The sequence below is a fragment of the Schistocerca gregaria genome, chromosome 1 (genome assembly GCF_023897955.1).
Source record: "Schistocerca gregaria isolate iqSchGreg1 chromosome 1, iqSchGreg1.2, whole genome shotgun sequence".
NCBI lineage: Eukaryota > Metazoa > Arthropoda > Insecta > Orthoptera > Acrididae > Schistocerca > Schistocerca gregaria.
Window position 1 is genome coordinate 88,536,873 of NC_064920.1, and position 26,921 is coordinate 88,563,793.

Here is a 26,921-nt window from a genome sequence, read left to right on the forward strand (position 1 = left end):
GTCATATCGCTTCTGGCAGGCTGGCAAGTACACGAAAAGTAGTAAACTGTGTGAGCAACTGGGAGGAAGAAGTATGGCACTATTAAGAAAGCCAATGATTCGTCACGAGTAGTATTGAATCAGAGAATACCAGTAACCTATGGAAGGAGTAACGATGAATCTCTTAAGATACACAACGAGTGACATATCGCTTCTGGCAGACTGGTCGCAGTAAGAAAAAGTGGCAGACTGGGTGAGCAATGGGGACGAATAACTATGACTCTCTTAAGGTAGCCAATGCCTCGTTACTTGCGGTTTGGATTAAGAAATCTCGAATAACCCCTAGGAGGAGAAACGATGACTCTTTTATGATACACAACTAGTGAATTATAGTTTCTGGCAGACATAAACTACACAAAAAGTAGTAAACTGTGTGAGCAACTCGGAGGAAGAAGTATTGCACTATTAAGATAGCCACTTTTTCGTCACGAGAGGTATTGGCTCAGAGAATACCAGTAACCTATGGAAGGAGTAACGATGAATCTCTTAAGATACACAACGAGTGACATATCGCTCCTGGCAGACTGGCCGCAGTAAGAAAAAGTTGCAGACTGGGTGAGCAATTGGGATGAGTAACTATGACTCTCTTAAGGTAGCCAATGCCTCGTTACTTGCGGTTTGGATTAAGAAATCTCGAATAACCCCTAGGAGGAGAAACGATGATTCTTTTATGATACACAACTAGTGAATTATAGTTTCTGGCAGACATAAACTACACAAGAAGTAGTAAACTGTGTGAGCAACTGGGAGGAAGAAGTATTGCACTATTAAGATAGCCACTTTTTCGTCACGAGAGGTATTGACTCAGAGAATACCAGTAACCTATGGAAGGAGTAACGATGAATCTCTTAAGATACACAACGAGTGACATATCGCTTCTGGCAGACTGGCCGCAGTAAGAAAGAGTGGCAGACTGGGTGAGCAATGGGGACGAGTAACTATGACTCTCTTAAGGTAGCCAATGCCTCGTTACTTGCGGTTTGGATTAAGAAATCTCAAATAATCCCTAGGAGGTGAAACGATAACTCTTTTATGTTACACAACTAGTGACATATCGCTTCTGGCAGACTGGCAAGTACACAAAAAGTAGTAAACTGTGTGAGCAACTGGGAGGAAGAAGTATGGCACTATTAAGAAAGCCAATGATTCGTCACGAGTAGTATTGAATCAGAGAATACCAGTAATCTATGGAAGGAGTAACGATGAATCTCTTAAGATACACAACGAGTGACATATCGCTTCTGGCAGACGCCGCAGTAAGAAAAATTGGCAGACTGGGTGAGCAATTGGGACGAGTAACTATGACTCTCTTAAAGTAGCCAATGCCTCGTTACTTGCGGTTTGGATTAAGAAATCTCGAATAATCCCTAGGAGGTGAAACGATGCCTCTTTTATGATACACAACTAGTGACATATCGCTTCTGGCAGACTGGCAAGTACACAAAAAGTAGTAAACTGTGTGAGCAACTGGGAGGAAGAAGTATGGCACTATCAAGAAAGCCAATGATTCGTCACGAGTAGTATTGAATCAGAGAATACCAGTAACCTATGGAAGGAGTAACGATGAATCTCTTAAGATACACAGGGAGTGACATATCGCTTCTGGCAAACTTGCCTCAGTAAGAAAGAGTGGCAGACTGGGTGAGCAATGGGGACGAGTAACTATGACTCTCTCAAGGTAGCCAATGCCTCGTTACTTGCGGTTTGGATTAAGAAATCTCAAATAATCCCTAGGAGGTGAAACGATAACTCTTTTATGTTACACAACTAGTGACATATCGCTTCTGGCAGACTGGCAAGTACACAAAAAGTAGTAAACTGTGTGAGCAACTGGGAGGAAGAAGTATGGCAATATTAAGAAAGCCAATGATTCGTCACGAGTAGTATTGAATCAGAGAATACCAGTAACCTATGGAAGGAGTAACGATGAATCTCTTAAGATACACAACGAGTGACATATCGCTTCTGGCAGACTGGTCGCAGTAAGAAAAAGTGGCAGACTGGGTGAGCAATGGGGACGAGTAACTATGACTCTCTTAAGGTAGCCAATGCCTCGTTACTTGCGGTTTGGATTAAGAAATCTCGAATAACCCCAAGGAGGAGAAACGATGACTCTTTTATGATACACAACTAGTGAATTATAGTTTCTGGCAGACAAAAACTACACAAAAAGTAGTAAACTGTGTGAGCAACTCGGAGGAAGAAGTATTGCACTATTAAGATAGCCACTTTTTCGTCACGAGTGGTATTGACTCAGAGAATACCAGTAACCTATGGAAGGAGTAACGATGAATCTCTTAAGATACACAACGAGTGACATATCGCTCCTGGCAGACTGGCCGCAGTAAGAAAAAGTGGCAGACTGGGTGAGCAATTGGGACGAGTAACTATGACTCTGTTAAGTTACCTAATGCCTCGTTACTAGGGGTTTGGATTAAGAAATCTCGAATAATCCCTAGGAGGTGAAACGATGCCTCTTTTATGATACACAACTAGTGTCATATCGCTTCTGGCAGACTGGCAAGTACACGAAGAGTAGTAAACTGTGTGAGCAACTGGGAGGAAGAAGTATGGCACTATTAAGAAAGCCAATGTTTCGTCACGAGTAGTATTGAATCAGAGAATACCAGTAACCTATGGAAGGAGTAACGATGAATCTCTTAAGATACACAACGAGTGACATATCGCTTCTGGCAGACTGGCCGCAGTAAGAAAAAGTGGCAGACTGGGTGAGCAATTGGGATGAGTAACTATGACTCTCTTAAGGTAGCCAATGCCTCGTTTCTAGGGGTTTGGATTAAGAAATCTCGAATAATCCCTAGGAGGTGAAACGATGCCTCTTTTATGATACACAACTAGTGTCATATCGCTTCTGGCAGGCTGGCAAGTACACGAAAAGTAGTAAACTGTGTGAGCAACTGGGAGGAAGAAGTATGGCACTATTAAGAAAGCCAATGATTCGTCACGAGTAGTATTGAATCAGAGAATACCAGTAACCTATGGAAGGAGTAACGATGAATCTCTTAAGATACACAACGAGTGACATATCGCTTCTGGCAGACTGGTCGCAGTAAGAAAAAGTGGCAGACTGGGTGAGCAATGGGGACGAATAACTATGACTCTCTTAAGGTAGCCAATGCCTCGTTACTTGCGGTTTGGATTAAGAAATCTCGAATAACCCCTAGGAGGAGAAACGATGACTCTTTTATGATACACAACTAGTGAATTATAGTTTCTGGCAGACAAAAACTACACAAAAAGTAGTAAACTGTGTGAGCAACTCGGAGGAAGAAGTATTGCACTATTAAGATAGCCACTTTTTCGTCACGAGAGGTATTGGCTCAGAGAATACCAGTAACCTATGGAAGGAGTAACGATGAATCTCTTAAGATACACAACGAGTGACATATCGCTCCTGGCAGACTGGCCGCAGTAAGAAAAAGTTGCAGACTGGGTGAGCAATTGGGATGAGTAACTATGACTCTCTTAAGGTAGCCAATGCCTCGTTACTTGCGGTTTGGATTAAGAAATCTCGAATAACCCCTAGGAGGAGAAACGATGATTCTTTTATGATACACAACTAGTGAATTATAGTTTCTGGCAGACATAAACTACACAAGAAGTAGTAAACTGTGTGAGCAACTGGGAGGAAGAAGTATTGCACTATTAAGATAGCCACTTTTTCGTCACGAGAGGTATTGACTCAGAGAATACCAGTAACCTATGGAAGGAGTAACGATGAATCTCTTAAGATACACAACGAGTGACATATCGCTTCTGGCAGACTGGCCGCAGTAAGAAAGAGTGGCAGACTGGGTGAGCAATGGGGACGAGTAACTATGACTCTCTTAAGGTAGCCAATGCCTCGTTACTTGCGGTTTGGATTAAGAAATCTCAAATAATCCCTAGGAGGTGAAACGATAACTCTTTTATGTTACACAACTAGTGACATATCGCTTCTGGCAGACTGACAAATACACAAAAAGTAGTAAACTGTGTGAGCAACTGGGAGGAAGAAGTATGGCACTATTAAGAAAGCCAATGATTCGTCACGAGTAGTATTGAATCAGGGAATACCAGTAATCTATGGAAGGAGTAACGATGAATCTCTTAAGATACACAACGAGTGACATATCGCTTCTGGCAGACGCCGCAGTAAGAAAAATTGGCAGACTGGGTGAGCAATTGGGACGAGTAACTATGACTCTCTTAAGGTAGCCAATGCCTCGTTACTTGCGGTTTGGATTAAGAAATCTCGAATAATCCCTAGGAGGTGAAACGATGCCTCTTTTATGATACACAACTAGTGACATATCGCTTCTGGCAGACTGGCAAGTACACAAAAAGTAGTAAACTGTGTGAGCAACTGGGAGGAAGAAGTATGGCACTATCAAGAAAGCCAATGATTCGTCACGAGTAGTATTGAATCAGAGAATACCAGTAACCTATGGAAGGAGTAACGATGAATCTCTTAAGATACACAGCGAGTGACATATCGCTTCTGGCAAACTTGCCTCAGTAAGAAAGAGTGGCAGACTGGGTGAGCAATGGGGACGAGTAACTATGACTCTCTCAAGGTAGCCAATGCCTCGTTACTTGCGGTTTGGATTAAGAAATCTCAAATAATCCCTAGGAGGTGAAACGATAACTCTTTTATGTTACACAACTAGTGACATATCGCTTCTGGCAGACTGGCAAGTACACAAAAAGTAGTAAACTGTGTGAGCAACTGGGAGGAAGAAGTATGGCAATATTAAGAAAGCCAATGATTCGTCACGAGTAGTATTGAATCAGAGAATACCAGTAACCTATGGAAGGAGTAACGATGAATCTCTTAAGATACACAACGAGTGACATATCGCTTCTGGCAGACTGGTCGCAGTAAGAAAAAGTGGCAGACTGGGTGAGCAATGGGGACGAGTAACTATGACTCTGTTAAGGTAGCCAATGCCTCGTTACTTGCGGTTTGGATTAAGAAATCTCGAATAACCCCTAGGAGGAGAAACGATGACTCTTTTATGATACACAACTAGTGAATTATAGTTTCTGGCAGACAAAAACTACACAAAAAGTAGTAAACTGTGTGAGCAACTCGGAGGAAGAAGTATTGCACTATTAAGATAGCCACTTTTTCGTCACGAGAGGTATTGACTCAGAGAATACCAGTAACCTATGGAAGGAGTAACGATGAATCTCTTAAGATACACAACGAGTGACATATCGCTTCTGGCAGACTGACCGCAGTAAGAAAAAGTGGCAGACTGGGTGAGCAATTGGGACGAGTAACTATGACTCTGTTAAGTTACCTAATGCCTCGTTACTAGGGGTTTGGATTAAGAAATCTCGAATAATCCCTAGGAGGTGAAACGATGCCTCTTTTATGATACACAACTAGTGTCATATCGCTTCTGGCAGACTGGCAAGTACACGAAGAGTAGTAAACTGTGTGAGCAACTGGGAGGAAGAAGTATGGCACTATTAAGAAAGCCAATGTTTCGTCACGAGTAGTATTGAATCAGAGGATACCAGTAACTTATGGAAGGAGTAACGATGAATCTCTTAAGATACACAACGAGTGACATATCGCTTCTGGCAGACTGGCCGCAGTAAGAAAGAGTGGCAGACTGGGTGAGCAATGGGGACGAGTAACTATGACTCTCTTAAGGTAGCCAATGCCTCGTTACTTGCGGTTTGGATTAAGAAATCTCGAATAACCCCTAGGAGGAGAAACGATGACTCTTTTATGATACACAACTAGTGAATTATAGTTTCTGGCAGACAAAAACTACACAAAAAGTAGTAAACTGTGTGAGCAACTCGGAGGAAGAAGTATTGCACTATTAAGATAGCCACTTTTTCGTCACGAGAGGTATTGGCTCAGAGAATACCAGTAACCTATGGAAGGAGTAACGATGAATCTCTTAAGATACACAACGAGTGACATATCGCTCCTGGCAGACTGGCCGCAGTAAGAAAAAGTTGCAGACTGGGTGAGCAATTGGGATGAGTAACTATGACTCTCTTAAGGTAGCCAATGCCTCGTTACTTGCGGTTTGGATTAAGAAATCTCGAATAACCCCTAGGAGGAGAAACGATGATTCTTTTATGATACACAACTAGTGAATTATAGTTTCTGGCAGACATAAACTACACAAGAAGTAGTAAACTGTGTGAGCAACTGGGAGGAAGAAGTATTGCACTATTAAGATAGCCACTTTTTCGTCACGAGAGGTATTGACTCAGAGAATACCAGTAACCTATGGAAGGAGTAACGATGAATCTCTTAAGATACACAACGAGTGACATATCGCTTCTGGCAGACTGGCCGCAGTAAGAAAGAGTGGCAGACTGGGTGAGCAATGGGGACGAGTAACTATGACTCTCTTAAGGTAGCCAATGCCTCGTTACTTGCGGTTTGGATTAAGAAATCTCAAATAATCCCTAGGAGGTGAAACGATAACTCTTTTATGTTACACAACTAGTGACATATCGCTTCTGGCAGACTGACAAATACACAAAAAGTAGTAAACTGTGTGAGCAACTGGGAGGAAGAAGTATGGCACTATTAAGAAAGCCAATGATTCGTCACGAGTAGTATTGAATCAGGGAATACCAGTAATCTATGGAAGGAGTAACGATGAATCTCTTAAGATACACAACGAGTGACATATCGCTTCTGGCAGACGCCGCAGTAAGAAAAATTGGCAGACTGGGTGAGCAATTGGGACGAGTAACTATGACTCTCTTAAGGTAGCCAATGCCTCGTTACTTGCGGTTTGGATTAAGAAATCTCGAATAATCCCTAGGAGGTGAAACGATGCCTCTTTTATGATACACAACTAGTGACATATCGCTTCTGGCAGACTGGCAAGTACACAAAAAGTAGTAAACTGTGTGAGCAACTGGGAGGAAGAAGTATGGCACTATCAAGAAAGCCAATGATTCGTCACGAGTAGTATTGAATCAGAGAATACCAGTAACCTATGGAAGGAGTAACGATGAATCTCTTAAGATACACAGCGAGTGACATATCGCTTCTGGCAAACTTGCCTCAGTAAGAAAGAGTGGCAGACTGGGTGAGCAATGGGGACGAGTAACTATGACTCTCTCAAGGTAGCCAATGCCTCGTTACTTGCGGTTTGGATTAAGAAATCTCAAATAATCCCTAGGAGGTGAAACGATAACTCTTTTATGTTACACAACTAGTGACATATCGCTTCTGGCAGACTGGCAAGTACACAAAAAGTAGTAAACTGTGTGAGCAACTGGGAGGAAGAAGTATGGCAATATTAAGAAAGCCAATGATTCGTCACGAGTAGTATTGAATCAGAGAATACCAGTAACCTATGGAAGGAGTAACGATGAATCTCTTAAGATACACAACGAGTGACATATCGCTTCTGGCAGACTGGTCGCAGTAAGAAAAAGTGGCAGACTGGGTGAGCAATGGGGACGAGTAACTATGACTCTGTTAAGGTAGCCAATGCCTCGTTACTTGCGGTTTGGATTAAGAAATCTCGAATAACCCCTAGGAGGAGAAACGATGACTCTTTTATGATACACAACTAGTGAATTATAGTTTCTGGCAGACAAAAACTACACAAAAAGTAGTAAACTGTGTGAGCAACTCGGAGGAAGAAGTATTGCACTATTAAGATAGCCACTTTTTCGTCACGAGAGGTATTGACTCAGAGAATACCAGTAACCTATGGAAGGAGTAACGATGAATCTCTTAAGATACACAACGAGTGACATATCGCTTCTGGCAGACTGACCGCAGTAAGAAAAAGTGGCAGACTGGGTGAGCAATTGGGACGAGTAACTATGACTCTGTTAAGTTACCTAATGCCTCGTTACTAGGGGTTTGGATTAAGAAATCTCGAATAATCCCTAGGAGGTGAAACGATGCCTCTTTTATGATACACAACTAGTGTCATATCGCTTCTGGCAGACTGGCAAGTACACGAAGAGTAGTAAACTGTGTGAGCAACTGGGAGGAAGAAGTATGGCACTATTAAGAAAGCCAATGTTTCGTCACGAGTAGTATTGAATCAGAGGATACCAGTAACTTATGGAAGGAGTAACGATGAATCTCTTAAGATACACAACGAGTGACATATCGCTTCTGGCAGACTGGCCGCAGTAAGAAAGAGTGGCAGACTGGGTGAGCAATGGGGACGAGTAACTATGACTCTCTTAAGGTAGCCTATGCCTCGTTACTTGCGGTTTGGATTAAGAAATCTCAAATAATCCCTAGGAGGTGAAACGATAACTCTTTTATGTTACACAACTAGTGACATATCACTTCTGGCAGACTGGCAAGTACACAAAAAGTAGTAAACTGTGTGAGCAACTGGGAGGAAGAAGTATGGCACTATTAAGAAAGCCAATGATTCGTCACGAGTAGTATTGAATCAGAGAATACCAGTAATCTATGGAAGGAGTAACGATGAATCTCTTAAGATACACAACGAGTGACATATCGCTTCTGGCAGACGCCGCAGTAAGAAAAATTGGCAGACTGGGTGAGCAATTGGGACGAGTAACTATGACTCTCTTAAGGTAGCCAATGCCTCGTTACTTGCAGTTTGGATTAAGAAATCTCGAATAATCCCTAGGAGGTGAAACGATGCCTCTTTTATGATACACAACTAGTGACATATCGCTTCTGGCAGACTGGCAAGTACACAAAAAGTAGTAAACTGTGTGAGCAACTGGGAGGAAGAAGTATGGCACTATTAAGAAAGCCAATGATTCGTCACGAGTAGTATTGAATCAGAAAATACCAGTAACCTATGGAAGGAGTAACGATGAATCTCTTAAGATACACAGCGAGTGACATATCGCTTCTGGCAAACTTGCCTCAGTAAGAAAGAGTGGCAGACTGGGTGAGCAATGGGGACGAGTAACTATGACTCTCTCAAGACCAATGCCTCGTTACTTGCGGTTTGGATTAAGAAATCTCAAATAATCCCTAGGAGGTGAAACGATAACTCTTTTATGTTACACAACTAGTGACATATCGCTTCTGGCAGACTGGCAAGTACACAAAAAGTAGTAAACTGTGTGAGCAACTGGGAGGAAGAAGTATGGCAATATTAAGAAAGCCAATGATTCGTCACGAGTAGTATTGAATCAGAGAATACCAGTAACCTATGGAAGGAGTAACGATGAATCTCTTAAGATACACAACGAGTGACATATCGCTTCTGGCAGACTGGTCGCAGTAAGAAAAAGTGGCAGACTGGGTGAGCAATGGGGACGAGTAACTATGACTCTCTTAAGGTAGCCAATGCCTCGTTACTTGCGGTTTGGATTAAGAAATCTCGAATAACCCCTAGGAGGAGAAACGATGACTCTTTTATGATACACAACTAGTGAATTATAGTTTCTGGCAGACAAAAACTACACAAAAAGTAGTAAACTGTGTGAGCAACTCGGAGGAAGAAGTATTGCACTATTAAGATAGCCACTTTTTCGTCACGAGAGGTATTGACTCAGAGAATACCAGTAACCTATGGAAGGAGTAACGATGAATCTCTTAAGATACACAACGAGTGACATATCGCTCCTGGCAGACTGGCCGCAGTAAGAAAAAGTGGCAGACTGGGTGAGCAATTGGGACGAGTAACTATGACTGTGTTAAGTTACCTAATGCCTCGTTACTAGGGGTTTGGATTAAGAAATCTCGAATAATCCCTAGGAGGTGAAACGATGCCTCTTTTATGATACACAACTAGTGTCATATCGCTTCTGGCAGACTGCCAAGTACACGAAGAGTAGTAAACTGTGTGAGCAACTGGGAGGAAGAAGTATGGCACTATTAAGAAAGCCAATGTTTCGTCACGAGTAGTATTGAATCAGAGAATACCAGTAACCTATGGAAGGAGTAACGATGAATCTCTTAAGATACACAACGAGTGACATATCGCTTCTGGCATACTGGGCGCAGTAAGAAAAAGTGGCAGACTGGGTGAGCAATTGGGATGAGTAACTATGACTCTCTTAAGGTAGCCAATGCCTCGTTTCTAGGGGTTTGGATTAAGAAATCTCGAATAATCCCTAGGAGGTGAAACGATGCCTCTTTTATGATACACAACTAGTGTCATATCGCTTCTGGCAGGCTGGCAAGTACACGAAAAGTAGTAAACTGTGTGAGCAACTGGGAGGAAGAAGTATGGCACTATTAAGAAAGCCAATGTTTCGTCACGAGTAGTATTGAATCAGGGAATACCAGTAACCTATGGAAGGAGTAACGATGAATCTCTTAAGATACACATCGAGTGACATATCGCTTCTGACAGACTGGCCGCAGTAAGAAAAAGTGGCAGACTGGGTGAGCAATTGGGACGAGTAACTATGACTCTGTTAAGTTACCTAATGCCTCGTTACTAGGGGTTTGGATTAAGAAATCTCGAATAATCCCTAGGAGGTGAAACGATGCCTCTTTTATGATACACAACTAGTGTCATATCGCTTCTGGCAGACTGGCAAGTACACGAAGAGTAGTAAACTGTGTGAGCAACTGGGAGGAAGAAGTATGGCACTATTAAGAAAGCCAATGTTTCGTCACGAGTAGTATTGAATCAGAGAATACCAGTAACCTATGGAAGGAGTAACGATGAATCTCTTAAGATACACAACGAGTGACATATCGCTTCTGGCAGACTGGCCGCAGTAAGAAAAAGTGGCAGACTGGGTGAGCAATTGGGATGAGTAACTATGACTCTCTTAAGGTAGCCAATGCCTCGTTTCTAGGGGTTTGGATTAAGAAATCTCGAATAATCCCTAGGAGGTGAAACGATGCCTCTTTTATGATACACAACTAGTGTCATATCGCTTCTGGCAGGCTGGCAAGTACACGAAAAGTAGTAAACTGTGTGAGCAACTGGGAGGAAGAAGTATGGCACTATTAAGAAAGCCAATGTTTCGTCACGAGTAGTATTGAATCAGAGAATACCAGTAACCTATGGAAGGAGTAACGATGAATCTCTTAAGATACACAACGAGTGACATATCGCTTCTGGCAAACTTGCCTCAGTAAGAAAGAGTGGCAGACTGGGTGAGCAATGGGGACGAGTAACTATGACTCTCTCAAGGTAGCCAATGCCTCGTTACTTGCGGTTTGGATTAAGAAATCTCGAATAATCCCTAGGAGGTGAAACGATGCCTCTTTTATGATACACAACTAGTGTCATATCGCTTCTGGCAGACTGCCAAGTACACGAAGAGTAGTAAACTGTGTGAGCAACTGGGAGGAAGAAGTATGGCACTATTAAGAAAGCCAATGTTTCGTCACGAGTAGTATTGAATCAGGGAATACCAGTAACCTATGGAAGGAGTAACGATGAATCTCTTAAGATACACATCGAGTGACATATCGCTTCTGACAGACTGGCCGCAGTAAGAAAAAGTGGCAGACTGGGTGAGCAATTGGGACGAGTAACTATGACTCTGTTAAGTTACCTAATGCCTCGTTACTAGGGGTTTGGATTAAGAAATCTCGAATAATCCCTAGGAGGTGAAACGACGCCTCTTTTATGATACACAACTAGTGTCATATCGCTTCTGGCAGACTGGCAAGTACACGAAGAGTAGTAAACTGTGTGAGCAACTGGGAGGAAGAAGTATGGCACTATTAAGAAAGCCAATGTTTCGTCACGAGTAGTATTGAATCAGAGAATACCAGTAACCTATGGAAGGAGTAACGATGAATCTCTTAAGATACACAACGAGTGACATATCGCTTCTGGCAGACTGGCCGCAGTAAGAAAAAGTGGCAGACTGGGTGAGCAATTGGGATGAGTAACTATGACTCTCTTAAGGTAGCCAATGCCTCGTTTCTAGGGGTTTGGATTAAGAAATCTCGAATAATCCCTAGGAGGTGAAACGATGCCTCTTTTATGATACACAACTAGTGTCATATCGCTTCTGGCAGGCTGGCAAGTACACGAAAAGTAGTAAACTGTGTGAGCAACTGGGAGGAAGAAGTATGGCACTATTAAGAAAGCCAATGTTTCGTCACGAGTAGTATTGAATCAGAGAATACCAGTAACCTATGGAAGGAGTAACGATGAATCTCTTAAGATACACAACGAGTGACATATCGCTTCTGGCAAACTTGCCTCAGTAAGAAAGAGTGGCAGACTGGGTGAGCAATGGGGACGAGTAACTATGACTCTCTCAAGGTAGCCAATGCCTCGTTACTTGCGGTTTGGATTAAGAAATCTCGAATAACCCCTAGGAGGAGAAACGATGACTCTTTTATGATACACAACTAGTGAATTATAGTTTCTGGCAGACAAAAACTACACAAAAAGTAGTAAACTGTGTGAGCAACTCGGAGGAAGAAGTATTGCACTATTAAGATAGCCACTTTTTCGTCACGAGAGGTATTGACTCAGAGAATACCAGTAACCTATGGAAGGAGTAACGATGAATCTCTTAAGATACACAACGAGTGACATATCGCTCCTGGCAGACTGGCCGCAGTAAGAAAAAGTGGCAGACTGGGTGAGCAATTGGGACGAGTAACTATGACTGTGTTAAGTTACCTAATGCCTCGTTACTAGGGGTTTGGATTAAGAAATCTCGAATAATCCCTAGGAGGTGAAACGATGCCTCTTTTATGATACACAACTAGTGTCATATCGCTTCTGGCAGACTGCCAAGTACACGAAGAGTAGTAAACTGTGTGAGCAACTGGGAGGAAGAAGTATGGCACTATTAAGAAAGCCAATGTTTCGTCACGAGTAGTATTGAATCAGAGAATACCAGTAACCTATGGAAGGAGTAACGATGAATCTCTTAAGATACACAACGAGTGACATATCGCTTCTGGCATACTGGCCGCAATAAGAAAAAGTGGCAGACTGGGTGAGCAATTGGGATGAGTAACTATGACTCTCTTAAGGTAGCCAGTGCCTCGTTTCTAGGGGTTTGGATTAAGAAATCTCGAATAATCCCTAGGAGGTGAAACGATGCCTCTTTTATGATACACAACTAGTGTCATATCGCTTCTGGCAGGCTGGCAAGTACACGAAAAGTAGTAAACTGTGTGAGCAACTGGGAGGAAGAAGTATGGCACTATTAAGAAAGCCAATGTTTCGTCACGAGTAGTATTGAATCAGGGAATACCAGTAACCTATGGAAGGAGTAACGATGAATCTCTTAAGATACACAACGAGTGACATATCGCTTCTGACAGACTGGCCGCAGTAAGAAAAAGTGGCAGACTGGGTGAGCAATTGGGACGAGTAACTATGACTCTGTTAAGTTACCTAATGCCTCGTTACTAGGGGTTTGGATTAAGAAATCTCGAATAATCCCTAGGAGGTGAAACGATGCCTCTTTTATGATACACAACTAGTGTCATATCGCTTCTGGCAGACTGGCAAGTACACGAAGAGTAGTAAACTGTGTGAGCAACTGGGAGGAAGAAGTATGGCACTATTAAGAAAGCCAATGTTTCGTCACGAGTAGTATTGAATCAGAGAATACCAGTAACCTATGGAAGGAGTAACGATGAATCTCTTAAGATACACAACGAGTGACATATCGCTTCTGGCAGACTGGCCGCAGTAAGAAAAAGTGGCAGACTGGGTGAGCAATTGGGATGAGTAACTATGACTCTCTTAAGGTAGCCAATGCCTCGTTTCTAGGGGTTTGGATTAAGAAATCTCGAATAATCCCTAGGAGGTGAAACGATGCCTCTTTTATGATACACAACTAGTGTCATATCGCTTCTGGCAGGCTGGCAAGTACACGAAAAGTAGTAAACTGTGTGAGCAACTGGGAGGAAGAAGTATGGCACTATTAAGAAAGCCAATGTTTCGTCACGAGTAGTATTGAATCAGAGAATACCAGTAACCTATGGAAGGAGTAACGATGAATCTCTTAAGATACACAACGAGTGACATATCGCTTCTGGCAAACTTGCCTCAGTAAGAAAGAGTGGCAGACTGGGTGAGCAATGGGGACGAGTAACTATGACTCTCTCAAGGTAGCCAATGCCTCGTTACTTGCGGTTTGGATTAAGAAATCTCGAATAATCCCTAGGAGGTGAAACGATGCCTCTTTTATGATACACAACTAGTGTCATATCGCTTCTGGCAGACTGGCAAGTACACGAAGAGTAGTAAACTGTGTGAGCAACTGGGAGGAAGAAGTATGGCACTATTAAGAAAGCCAATGTTTCGTCACGAGTAGTATTGAATCAGAGAATACCAGTAACCTATGGAAGGAGTAACGATGAATCTCTTAAGATACACAACGAGTGACATATCGCTTCTGGCAGACTGGTCGCAGTAAGAAAAAGTGGCAGACTGGGTGAGCAATGGGGACGAGTAACTATGACTCTCTTAAGGTAGCCAATGCCTCGTTACTTGCGGTTTGGATTAAGAAATCTCGAATAACCCCTAGGAGGAGAAACGATGACTCTTTTGTGATACACAACTAGTGAATTATAGTTTCTGGCAGACAAAAACTACACAAAAAGTAGTAAACTGTGTGAGCAACTCGGAGGAAGAAGTATTGCACTATTAAGATAGCCACTTTTTCGTCACGAGAGGTATTGACTCAGAGAATACCAGTAACCTATGGAAGGAGTAACGATGAATCTCTTAAGATACACAACGAGTGACATATCGCTCCTGGCAGACTGGCCGCAGTAAGAAAAAGTGGCAGACTGGGTGAGCAATTGGGACGAGTAACTATGACTGTGTTAAGTTACCTAATGCCTCGTTACTAGGGGTTTGGATTAAGAAATCTCGAATAATCCCTAGGAGGTGAAACGATGCCTCTTTTATGATACACAACTAGTGTCATATCGCTTCTGGCAGACTGCCAAGTACACGAAGAGTAGTAAACTGTGTGAGCAACTGGGAGGAAGAAGTATGGCACTATTAAGAAAGCCAATGTTTCGTCACGAGTAGTATTGAATCAGAGAATACCAGTAACCTATGGAAGGAGTAACGATGAATCTCTTAAGATACACAACGAGTGACATATCGCTTCTGGCATACTGGCCGCAGTAAGAAAAAGTGGCAGACTGGGTGAGCAATTGGGATGAGTAACTATGGCTCTCTTAAGGTAGCCAATGCCTCGTTTCTAGGGGTTTGGATTAAGAAATCTCGAATAATCCCTAGGAGGTGAAACGATGCCTCTTTTATGATACACAACTAGTGTCATATCGCTTCTGGCAGGCTGGCAAGTACACGAAAAGTAGTAAACTGTGTGAGCAACTGGGAGGAAGAAGTATGGCACTATTAAGAAAGCCAATGTTTCGTCACGAGTAGTATTGAATCAGGGAATACCAGTAACCTATGGAAGGAGTAACGATGAATCTCTTAAGATACACATCGAGTGACATATCGCTTCTGACAGACTGGCCGCAGTAAGAAAAAGTGGCAGACTGGGTGAGCAATTGGGACGAGTAACTATGACTCTGTTAAGTTCCCTAATGCCTCGTTACTAGGGGTTTGGATTAAGAAATCTCGAATAATCCCTAGGAGGTGAAACGATGCCTCTTTTATGATACACAACTAGTGTCATATCGCTTCTGGCAGACTGGCAAGTACACGAAGAGTAGTAAACTGTGTGAGCAACTGGGGGGAAGAAGTATGGCACTATTAAGAAAGCCAATGTTTCGTCACGAGTAGTATTGAATCAGAGAATACCAGTAACCTATGGAAGGAGTAACGATGAATCTCTTAAGATACACAACGAGTGACATATCGCTTCTGGCAGACTGGCCGCAGTAAGAAAAAGTGGCAGACTGGGTGAGCAATTGGGATGAGTAACTATGACTCTCTTAAGGTAGCCAATGCCTCGTTTCTAGGGGTTTGGATTAAGAAATCTCGAATAATCCCTAGGAGGTGAAACGATGCCTCTTTTATGATACACAACTAGTGTCATATCGCTTCTGGCAGACTGGCAAGTACACGAAGAGTAGTAAACTGTGTGAGCAACTGGGAGGAAGAAGTATGGCACTATTAAGAAAGCCAATGTTTCGTCACGAGTAGTATTGAATCAGAGAATACCAGTAACCTATGGAAGGAGTAACGATGAATCTCTTAAGATACACAACGAGTGACATATCGCTTCTGGCAGACTGGCCGCAGTAAGAAAAAGTGGCAGACTGGGTGAGCAATTGGGATGAGTAACTATGACTCTCTTAAGGTAGCCAATGCCTCGTTTCTAGGGGTTTGGATTAAGAAATCTCGAATAATCCCTAGGAGGTGAAACGATGCCTCTTTTATGATACACAACTAGTGTCATATCGCTTCTGGCAGGCTGGCAAGTACACGAAAAGTAGTAAACTGTGTGAGCAACTGGGAGGAAGAAGTATGGCACTATTAAGAAAGCCAATGTTTCGTCACGAGTAGTATTGAATCAGAGAATACCAGTAACCTATGGAAGGAGTAACGATGAATCTCTTAAGATACACAACGAGTGACATATCGCTTCTGGCAAACTTGCCTCAGTAAGAAAGAGTGGCAGACTGCGTGAGCAATGGGGACGAGTAACTATGACTCTCTCAAGGTAGCCAATGCCTCGTTACTTGCGGTTTGGATTAAGAAATCTCGAATAACCCCTAGGAGGAGAAACGATGACTCTTTTATGATACACAACTAGTGAATTATAGTTTCTGGCAGACAAAAACTACACAAAAAGTAGTAAACTGTGTGAGCAACTCGGAGGAAGAAGTATTGCACTATTAAGATAGCCACTTTTTCGTCACGAGAGGTATTGACTCAGAGAATACCAGTAACCTATGGAAGGAGTAACGATGAATCTCTTAAGATACACAACGAGTGACATATCGCTCCTGGCAGACTGGCCGCAGTAAGAAAAAGTGGCAGACTGGGTGAGCAATTGGGACGAGTAACTATGACTGTGTTAAGTTACCTAATGCCTCGTTACTAGGGGTTTGGATTAAGAAATCTCGAATAATCCCTAGGAGGTGAAACGATGCCTCTTTTATGATACACAACTAGTGTCATATCGCTTCTGGCAGACTGCCAAGTACACGAAGAGTAGTAAACTGTGTGAGCAACTGGGAGGAAGAAGTATGGCACTATTAAGAAAGCCAATGTTTCGTCACGAGTAGTATTGAATCAGAGAATACCAGTAACCTATGGAAGGAGTAACGATGAATCTCTTAAGATACACAACGAGTGACATATCGCTTCTGGCAAACTTGCCTCAGTAAGAAAGAGTGGCAGACTGGGTGAGCAATGGGGACGAGTAACTATGACTCTCTCAAGGTAGCCAATGCCTCGTTACTTGCGGTTTGGATTAAGAAATCTCGAATAATCCCTAGGAGGTGAAACGATGCCTCTTTTATGATACACAACTAGTGTCATATCGCTTCTGGCAGACTGCCAAGTACACGAAGAGTAGTAAACTGTGTGAGCAACTGGGAGGAAGAAGTATGGCACTATTAAGAAAGCCAATGTTTCGTCACGAGTAGTATTGAATCAGAGAATACCAGTAACCTATGGAAGGAGTAACGATGAATCTCTTAAGATACACAACGAGTGACATATCGCTTCTGGCAGACTGGTCGCAGTAAGAAAAAGTGGCAGACTGGGTGAGCAATGGGGACGAGTAACTATGACTCTCTTAAGGTAGCCAATGCCTCGTTACTTGCGGTTTGGATTAAGAAATCTCGAATAACCCCTAGGAGGAGAAACGATGACTCTTTTGTGATACACAACTAGTGAATTATAGTTTCTGGCAGACAAAAACTACACAAAAAGTAGTAAACTGTGTGAGCAACTCGGAGGAAGAAGTATTGCACTATTAAGATAGCCACTTTTTCGTCACGAGAGGTATTGACTCACAGAATACCAGTAACCTATGGAAGGAGTAACGATGAATCTCTTAAGATACACAACGAGTGACATATCGCTCCTGGCAGACTGGCCGCAGTAAGAAAAAGTGGCAGACTGGGTGGGCAATTGGGACGAGTAACTATGACTGTGTTAAGTTACCTAATGCCTCGTTACTAGGGGTTTGGATTAAGAAATCTCGAATAATCCCTAGGAGGTGAAACGATGCCTCTTTTATGATACACAACTAGTGTCATATCGCTTCTGGCAGACTGCCAAGTACACGAAGAGTAGTAAACTGTGTGAGCAACTGGGAGGAAGAAGTATGGCACTATTAAGAAAGCCAATGTTTCGTCACGAGTAGTATTGAATCAGAGAATACCAGTAACCTATGGAAGGAGTAACGATGAATCTCTTAAGATACACAACGAGTGACATATCGCTTCTGGCATACTGGCCGCAGTAAGAAAAAGTGGCAGACTGGGTGAGCAATTGGGATGAGTAACTATGGCTCTCTTAAGGTAGCCAATGCCTCGTTTCTAGGGGTTTGGATTAAGAAATCTCGAATAATCCCTAGGAGGTGAAACGATGCCTCTTTTATGATACACAACTAGTGTCATATCGCTTCTGGCAGGCTGGCAAGTACACGAAAAGTAGTAAACTGTGTGAGCAACTGGGAGGAAGAAGTATGGCACTATTAAGAAAGCCAATGTTTCGTCACGAGTAGTATTGAATCAGGGAATACCAGTAACCTATGGAAGGAGTAACGATGAATCTCTTAAGATACACATCGAGTGACATATCGCTTCTGACAGACTGGCCGCAGTAAGAAAAAGTGGCAGACTGGGTGAGCAATTGGGACGAGTAACTATGACTCTGTTAAGTTCCCTAATGCCTCGTTACTAGGGGTTTGGATTAAGAAATCTCGAATAATCCCTAGGAGGTGAAACGATGCCTCTTTTATGATACACAACTAGTGTCATATCGCTTCTGGCAGACTGGCAAGTACACGAAGAGTAGTAAACTGTGTGAGCAACTGGGGGGAAGAAGTATGGCACTATTAAGAAAGCCAATGTTTCGTCACGAGTAGTATTGAATCAGAGAATACCAGTAACCTATGGAAGGAGTAACGATGAATCTCTTAAGATACACAACGAGTGACATATCGCTTCTGGCAGACTGGCCGCAGTAAGAAAAAGTGGCAGACTGGGTGAGCAATTGGGATGAGTAACTATGACTCTCTTAAGGTAGCCAATGCCTCGTTTCTAGGGGTTTGGATTAAGAAATCTCGAATAATCCCTAGGAGGTGAAACGATGCCTCTTTTATGATACACAACTAGTGTCATATCGCTTCTGGCAGGCTGGCAAGTACACGAAAAGTAGTAAACTGTGTGAGCAACTGGGAGGAAGAAGTATGGCACTATTAAGAAAGCCAATGTTTCGTCACGAGTAGTATTGAATCAGAGAATACCAGTAACCTATGGAAGGAGTAACGATGAATCTCTTAAGATACACAACGAGTGACATATCGCTTCTGGCAAACTTGCCTCAGTAAGAAAGAGTGGCAGACTGGGTGAGCAATGGGGACGAGTAACTATGACTCTCTCAAGGTAGCCAATGCCTCGTTACTTGCGGTTTGGATTAAGAAATCTCGAATAACCCCTAGGAGGAGAAACGATGACTCTTTTATGATACACAACTAGTGAATTATAGTTTCTGGCAGACAAAAACTACACAAAAAGTAGTAAACTGTGTGAGCAACTCGGAGGAAGAAGTATTGCACTATTAAGATAGCCACTTTTTCGTCACGAGAGGTATTGACTCAGAGAATACCAGTAACCTATGGAAGGAGTAACGATGAATCTCTTAAGATACACAACGAGTGACATATCGCTCCTGGCAGACTGGCCGCAGTAAGAAAAAGTGGCAGACTGGGTGAGCAATTGGGACGAGTAACTATGACTGTGTTAAGTTACCTAATGCCTCGTTACTAGGGGTTTGGATTAAGAAATCTCGAATAATCCCTAGGAGGTGAAACGATGCCTCTTTTATGATACACAACTAGTGTCATATCGCTTCTGGCAGACTGCCAAGTACACGAAGAGTAGTAAACTGTGTGAGCAACTGGGAGGAAGAAGTATGGCACTATTAAGAAAGCCAATGTTTCGTCACGAGTAGTATTGAATCAGAGAATACCAGTAACCTATGGAAGGAGTAACGATGAATCTCTTAAGATACACAACGAGTGACATATCGCTTCTGGCATACTGGCCGCAATAAGAAAAAGTGGCAGACTGGGTGAGCAATTGGGATGAGTAACTGTGACTCTCTTAAGGTAGCCAATGCCTCGTTTCTAGGGGTTTGGATTAAGAAATCTCGAATAATCCCTAGGAGGTGAAACGATGCCTCTTTTATGATACACAACTAGTGTCATATCGCTTCTGGCAGGCTGGCAAGTACACGAAAAGTAGTAAACTGTGTGAGCAACTGGGAGGAAGAAGTATGGCACTATTAAGAAAGCCAATGTTTCGTCACGAGTAGTATTGAATCAGGGAATACCAGTAACCTATGGAAGGAGTAACGATGAATCTCTTAAGATACACATCGAGTGACATATCGCTTCTGACAGACTGGCCGCAGTAAGAAAAAGTGGCAGACTGGGTGAGCAATTGGGACGAGTAACTATGACTCTGTTAAGTTCCCTAATGCCTCGTTACTAGGGGTTTGGATTAAGAAATCTCGAATAATCCCTAGGAGGTGAAACGATGCCTCTTTTATGATACACAACTAGTGTCATATCGCTTCTGGCAGACTGGCAAGTACACGAAGAGTAGTAAACTGTGTGAGCAACTGGGGGGAAGAAGTATGGCACTATTAAGAAAGCCAATGTTTCGTCACGAGTAGTATTGAATCAGAGAATACCAGTAACCTATGGAAGGAGTAACGATGAATCTCTTAAGATACACAACGAGTGACATATCGCTTCTGGCAGACTGGCCGCAGTAAGAAAAAGTGGCAGACTGGGTGAGCAATTGGGATGAGTAACTATGACTCTCTTAAGGTAGCCAATGCCTCGTTTCTAGGGGTTTGGATTAAGAAATCTCGAATAATCCCTAGGAGGTGAAACGATGCCTCTTTTATGATACACAACTAGTGTCATATCGCTTCTGGCAGGCTGGCAAGTACACGAAAAGTAGTAAACTGTGTGAGCAACTGGGAGGAAGAAGTATGGCACTATTAAGAAAGCCAATGTTTCGTCACGAGTAGTATTGAATCAGAGAATACCAGTAACCTATGGAAGGAGTAACGATGAATCTCTTAAGATACACAACGAGTGACATATCGCTTCTGGCAAACTTGCCTCAGTAAGAAAGAGTGGCAGACTGGGTGAGCAATGGGGACGAGTAACTATGACTCTCTCAAGGTAGCCAATGCCTCGTTACTTGCGGTTTGGATTAAGAAATCTCGAATAACCCCTAGGAGGAGAAACGATGACTCTTTTATGATACACAACTAGTGAATTATAGTTTCTGGCAGACAAAAACTACACAAAAAGTAGTAAACTGTGTGAGCAACTCGGAGGAAGAAGTATTGCACTATTAAGATAGCCACTTTTTCGTCACGAGAGGTATTGACTCAGAGAATACCAGTAACCTATGGAAGGAGTAACGATGAATCTCTTAAGATACACAACGAGTGACATATCGCTCCTGGCAGACTGGCCGCAGTAAGAAAAAGTGGCAGACTGGGTGAGCAATTGGGACGAGTAACTATGACTGTGTTAAGTTACCTAATGCCTCGTTACTAGGGGTTTGGATTAAGAAATCTCGAATAATCCCTAGGAGGTGAAACGATGCCTCTTTTATGATACACAACTAGTGTCATATCGCTTCTGGCAGACTGCCAAGTACACGAAGAGTAGTAAACTGTGTGAGCAACTGGGAGGAAGAAGTATGGCACTATTAAGAAAGCCAATGTTTCGTCACGAGTAGTATTGAATCAGAGAATACCAGTAACCTATGGAAGGAGTAACGATGAATCTCTTAAGATACACAACGAGTGACATATCGCTTCTGGCATACTGGCCGCAATAAGAAAAAGTGGCAGACTGGGTGAGCAATTGGGATGAGTAACTGTGACTCTCTTAAGGTAGCCAATGCCTCGTTTCTAGGGGTTTGGATTAAGAAATCTCGAATAATCCCTAGGAGGTGAAACGATGCCTCTTTTATGATACACAACTAGTGTCATATCGCTTCTGGCAGGCTGGCAAGTACACGAAAAGTAGTAAACTGTGTGAGCAACTGGGAGGAAGAAGTATGGCACTATTAAGAAAGCCAATGTTTCGTCACGAGTAGTATTGAATCAGGGAATACCAGTAACCTATGGAAGGAGTAACGATGAATCTCTTAAGATACACAACGAGTGACATATCGCTTCTGACAGACTGGCCGCAGTAAGAAAAAGTGGCAGACTGGGTGAGCAATTGGGACGAGTAACTATGACTCTGTTAAGTTACCTAATGCCTCGTTACTAGGGGTTTGGATTAAGAAATCTCGAATAATCCCTAGGAGGTGAAACGATGCCTCTTTTATGATACACAACTAGTGTCATATCGCTTCTGGCAGACTGGCAAGTACACGAAGAGTAGTAAACTGTGTGAGCAACTGGGAGGAAGAAGTATGGCACTATTAAGAAAGCCAATGTTTCGTCACGAGTAGTATTGAATCAGAGAATACCAGTAACCTATGGAAGGAGTAACGATGAATCTCTTAAGATACACAACGAGTGACATATCGCTTCTGGCAGACTGGCCGCAGTAAGAAAAAGTGGCAGACTGGGTGAGCAATTGGGATGAGTAACTATGACTCTCTTAAGGTAGCCAATGCCTCGTTTCTAGGGGTTTGGATTAAGAAATCTCGAATAATCCCTAGGAGGTGAAACGATGCCTCTTTTATGATACACAACTAGTGTCATATCGCTTCTGGCAGGCTGGCAAGTACACGAAAAGTAGTAAACTGTGTGAGCAACTGGGAGGAAGAAGTATGGCACTATTAAGAAAGCCAATGTTTCGTCACGAGTAGTATTGAATCAGAGAATACCAGTAACCTATGGAAGGAGTAACGATGAATCTCTTAAGATACACAACGAGTGACATATCGCTTCTGGCAAACTTGCCTCAGTAAGAAAGAGTGGCAGACTGGGTGAGCAATGGGGACGAGTAACTATGACTCTCTCAAGGTAGCCAATGCCTCGTTACTTGCGGTTTGGATTAAGAAATCTCGAATAATCCCTAGGAGGTGAAACGATGCCTCTTTTATGATACACAACTAGTGTCATATCGCTTCTGGCAGACTGCCAAGTACACGAAGAGTAGTAAACTGTGTGAGCGACTGGGAGGAAGAAGTATGGCACTATTAAGAAAGCCAATGTTTCGTCACGAGTAGTATTGAATCAGAGAATACCAGTAACCTATGGAAGGAGTAACGATGAATCTCTTAAGATACACAACGAGTGACATATCGCTTCTGGCAGACTGGTCGCAGTAAGAAAAAGTGGCAGACTGGGTGAGCAATGGGGACGAGTAACTATGACTCTCTTAAGGTAGCCAATGCCTCGTTACTTGCGGTTTGGATTAAGAAATCTCGAATAACCCCTAGGAGGAGAAACGATGACTCTTTTGTGATACACAACTAGTGAATTATAGTTTCTGGCAGACAAAAACTACACAAAAAGTAGTAAACTGTGTAAGCAACTCGGAGGAAGAAGTATTGCACTATTAAGATAGCCACTTTTTCGTCACGAGAGGTATTGACTCAGAGAATACCAGTAACCTATGGAAGGAGTAACGATGAATCTCTTAAGATACACAACGAGTGACATATCGCTCCTGGCAGACTGGCCGCAGTAAGAAAAAGTGGCAGACTGGGTGAGCAATTGGGACGAGTAACTATGACTGTGTTAAGTTACCTAATGCCTCGTTACTAGGGGTTTGGATTAAGAAATCTCGAATAATCCCTAGGAGGTGAAACGATGCCTCTTTTATGATACACAACTAGTGTCATATCGCTTCTGGCAGACTGCCAAGTACACGAAGAGTAGTAAACTGTGTGAGCAACTGGGAGGAAGAAGTATGGCACTATTAAGAAAGCCAATGTTTCGTCACGAGTAGTATTGAATCAGAGAATACCAGTAACCTATGGAAGGAGTAACGATGAATCTCTTAAGATACACAACGAGTGACATATCGCTTCTGGCATACTGGCCGCAGTAAGAAAAAGTGGCAGACTGGGTGAGCAATTGGGATGAGTAACTATGGCTCTCTTAAGGTAGCCAATGCCTCGTTTCTAGGGGTTTGGATTAAGAAATCTCGAATAATCCCTAGGAGGTGAAACGATGCCTCTTTTATGATACACAACTAGTGTCATATCGCTTCTGGCAGGCTGGCAAGTACACGAAAAGTAGTAAACTGTGTGAGCAACTGGGAGGAAGAAGTATGGCACTATTAAGAAAGCCAATGTTTCGTCACGAGTAGTATTGAATCAGGGAATACCAGTAACCTATGGAAGGAGTAACGATGAATCTCTTAAGATACACATCGAGTGACATATCGCTTCTGACAGACTGGCCGCAGTAAGAAAAAGTGGCAGACTGGGTGAGCAATTGGGACGAGTAACTATGACTCTGATAAGTTCCCTAATGCCTCGTTACTAGGGGTTTGGATTAAGAAATCTCGAATAATCCCTAGGAGGTGAAACGATGCCTCTTTTATGATACACAACTAGTGTCATATCGCTTCTGGCAGACTGGCAAGTACACGAAGAGTAGTAAACTGTGTGAGCAACTGGGAGGAAGAAGTATGGCACTATTAAGAAAGCCAATGTTTCGTCACGAGTAGTATTGAATCAGAGAATACCAGTAACCTATGGAAGGAGTAACGATGAATCTCTTAAGATACACAACGAGTGACATATCGCTTCTGGCAGACTGGCCGCAGTAAGAAAAAGTGGCAGACTGGGTGAGCAATTGGGATGAGTAACTATGACTCTCTTAAGGTAGCCAATGCCTCGTTTCTAGGGGTTTGGATTAAGAAATCTCGAATAATCCCTAGGAGGTGAAACGATGCCTCTTTTATGATACACAACTAGTGTCATATCGCTTCTGGCAGGCTGGCAAGTACACGAAAAGTAGTAAACTGTGTGAGCAACTGGGAGGAAGAAGTATGGCACTATTAAGAAAGCCAATGATTCGTCACGAGTAGTATTGAATCAGAGAATACCAGTAACCTATGGAAGGAGTAACGATGAATCTCTTAAGATACACAACGAGTGACATATCGCTTCTGACAGACTGGCCGCAGTAAGAAAAAGTTGCAGACTGGGTGAGCAATTGGGATGAGTAACTATGACTCTCTTAAGGTAGCCAATGCCTCGTTACTTGCGGTTTGGATTAAGAAATCTCGAATAACCCCTAGGAGGAGAAACGATGATTCTTTTATGATACACAACTAGTGAATTATAGTTTCTGGCAGACATAAACTACACAAGAAGTAGTAAACTGTGTGAGCAACTCGCAGGAAGAAGTATTGCACTATTAAGATAGCCACTTTTTTGTCACGAGAGGTATTGACTCAGAGAATACCAGTAACCTATGGAAGGAGTAACGATGAATCTCTTAAGATACACAACGAGTGACATATCGCTTCTGGCAGACTGGCAAGTACACGTACAGTAGTAAACTGTGTGAGCAACTGGGAGGAAGAAGTATGGCACTATTAAGAAAGCCAATGTTTCGTCACGAGTAGTATTGAATCAGAGAATACCAGTAACCTATGGAAGGAGTAACGATGAATCTCTTAAGATACACAACGAGTGACATATCGCTTCTGGCAGACTGGCCGCAGTAAGAAAAAGTGGCAGACTGGGTGAGCAATTGGGATGAGTAACTATGACTCTCTTAAGGTAGCCAATGCCTCGTTACTTGCGGTTTGGATTAAGAAATCTCGAATAACCCCTAGGAGGAGAAACGATGACTCTTTTATGATACACAACTAGTGTCATATCGCTTCTGGCAGGCTGGCAAGTACACGAAAAGTAGTAAACTGTGTGAGCAACTGGGAGGAAGAAGTATGGCACTATTAGGAGAGCCATTGTTTCGTCACGAGAGGTATTGAATCAGAGAATACCAGTAACCTATGGAAGGAGTAACGATGAATCTCTTAAGATACACAACGAGTGACATATCGCTTCTGGCAGACTGGCCGCAGTAAGAAAGAGTGGCAGACTGGGTGAGCAATGGGGACGAGTAACTATGACTCTCTTAAGGTAGCCAATGCCTCGTTACTTGCGGTTTGGATTAAGAAATCTCAAATAATCCCTAGGAGGTGAAACGATAACTCTTTTATGTTAGACAACTAGTGACATATCGCTTCTGGCAGACTGGCAAGTACACAAAAAGTAGTAAACTGTGTGAGCAACTGGGAGGAAGAAGTATGGCAATATAAAGAAAGCCAATGATTCGTCACGAGTAGTATTGAATCAGAGAATACCAGTAACCTATGGAAGGAGTAACGATGAATCTCTTAAGATACACAACGAGTGACATATCGCTTCTGGCAGACTGGTCGCAGTAAGAAAAAGTGGCAGACTGGGTGAGCAATGGGGACGAGTAACTATGACTCTCTTAAGGTAGCCAATGCCTCGTTACTTGCGGTTTGGATTAAGAAATCTCGAATAACCCCTAGGAGGAGAAACGATGACTCTTTTATGATACACAACTAGTGAATTATAGTTTCTGGCAGACAAAAACTACACAAAAAGTAGTAAACTGTGTGAGCAACTCGGAGGAAGAAGTATTGCACTATTAAGATAGCCACTTTTTCGTCACGAGAGGTATTGACTCAGAGAATACCAGTAACCTATGGAAGGAGTAACGATGAATCTCTTAAGATACACAACGAGTGACATATCGCTCCTGGCAGACTGGCCGCAGTAAGAAAAAGTGGCAGACTGGTTGAGCAATTGGGACGAGTAACTATGACTGTGTTAAGTT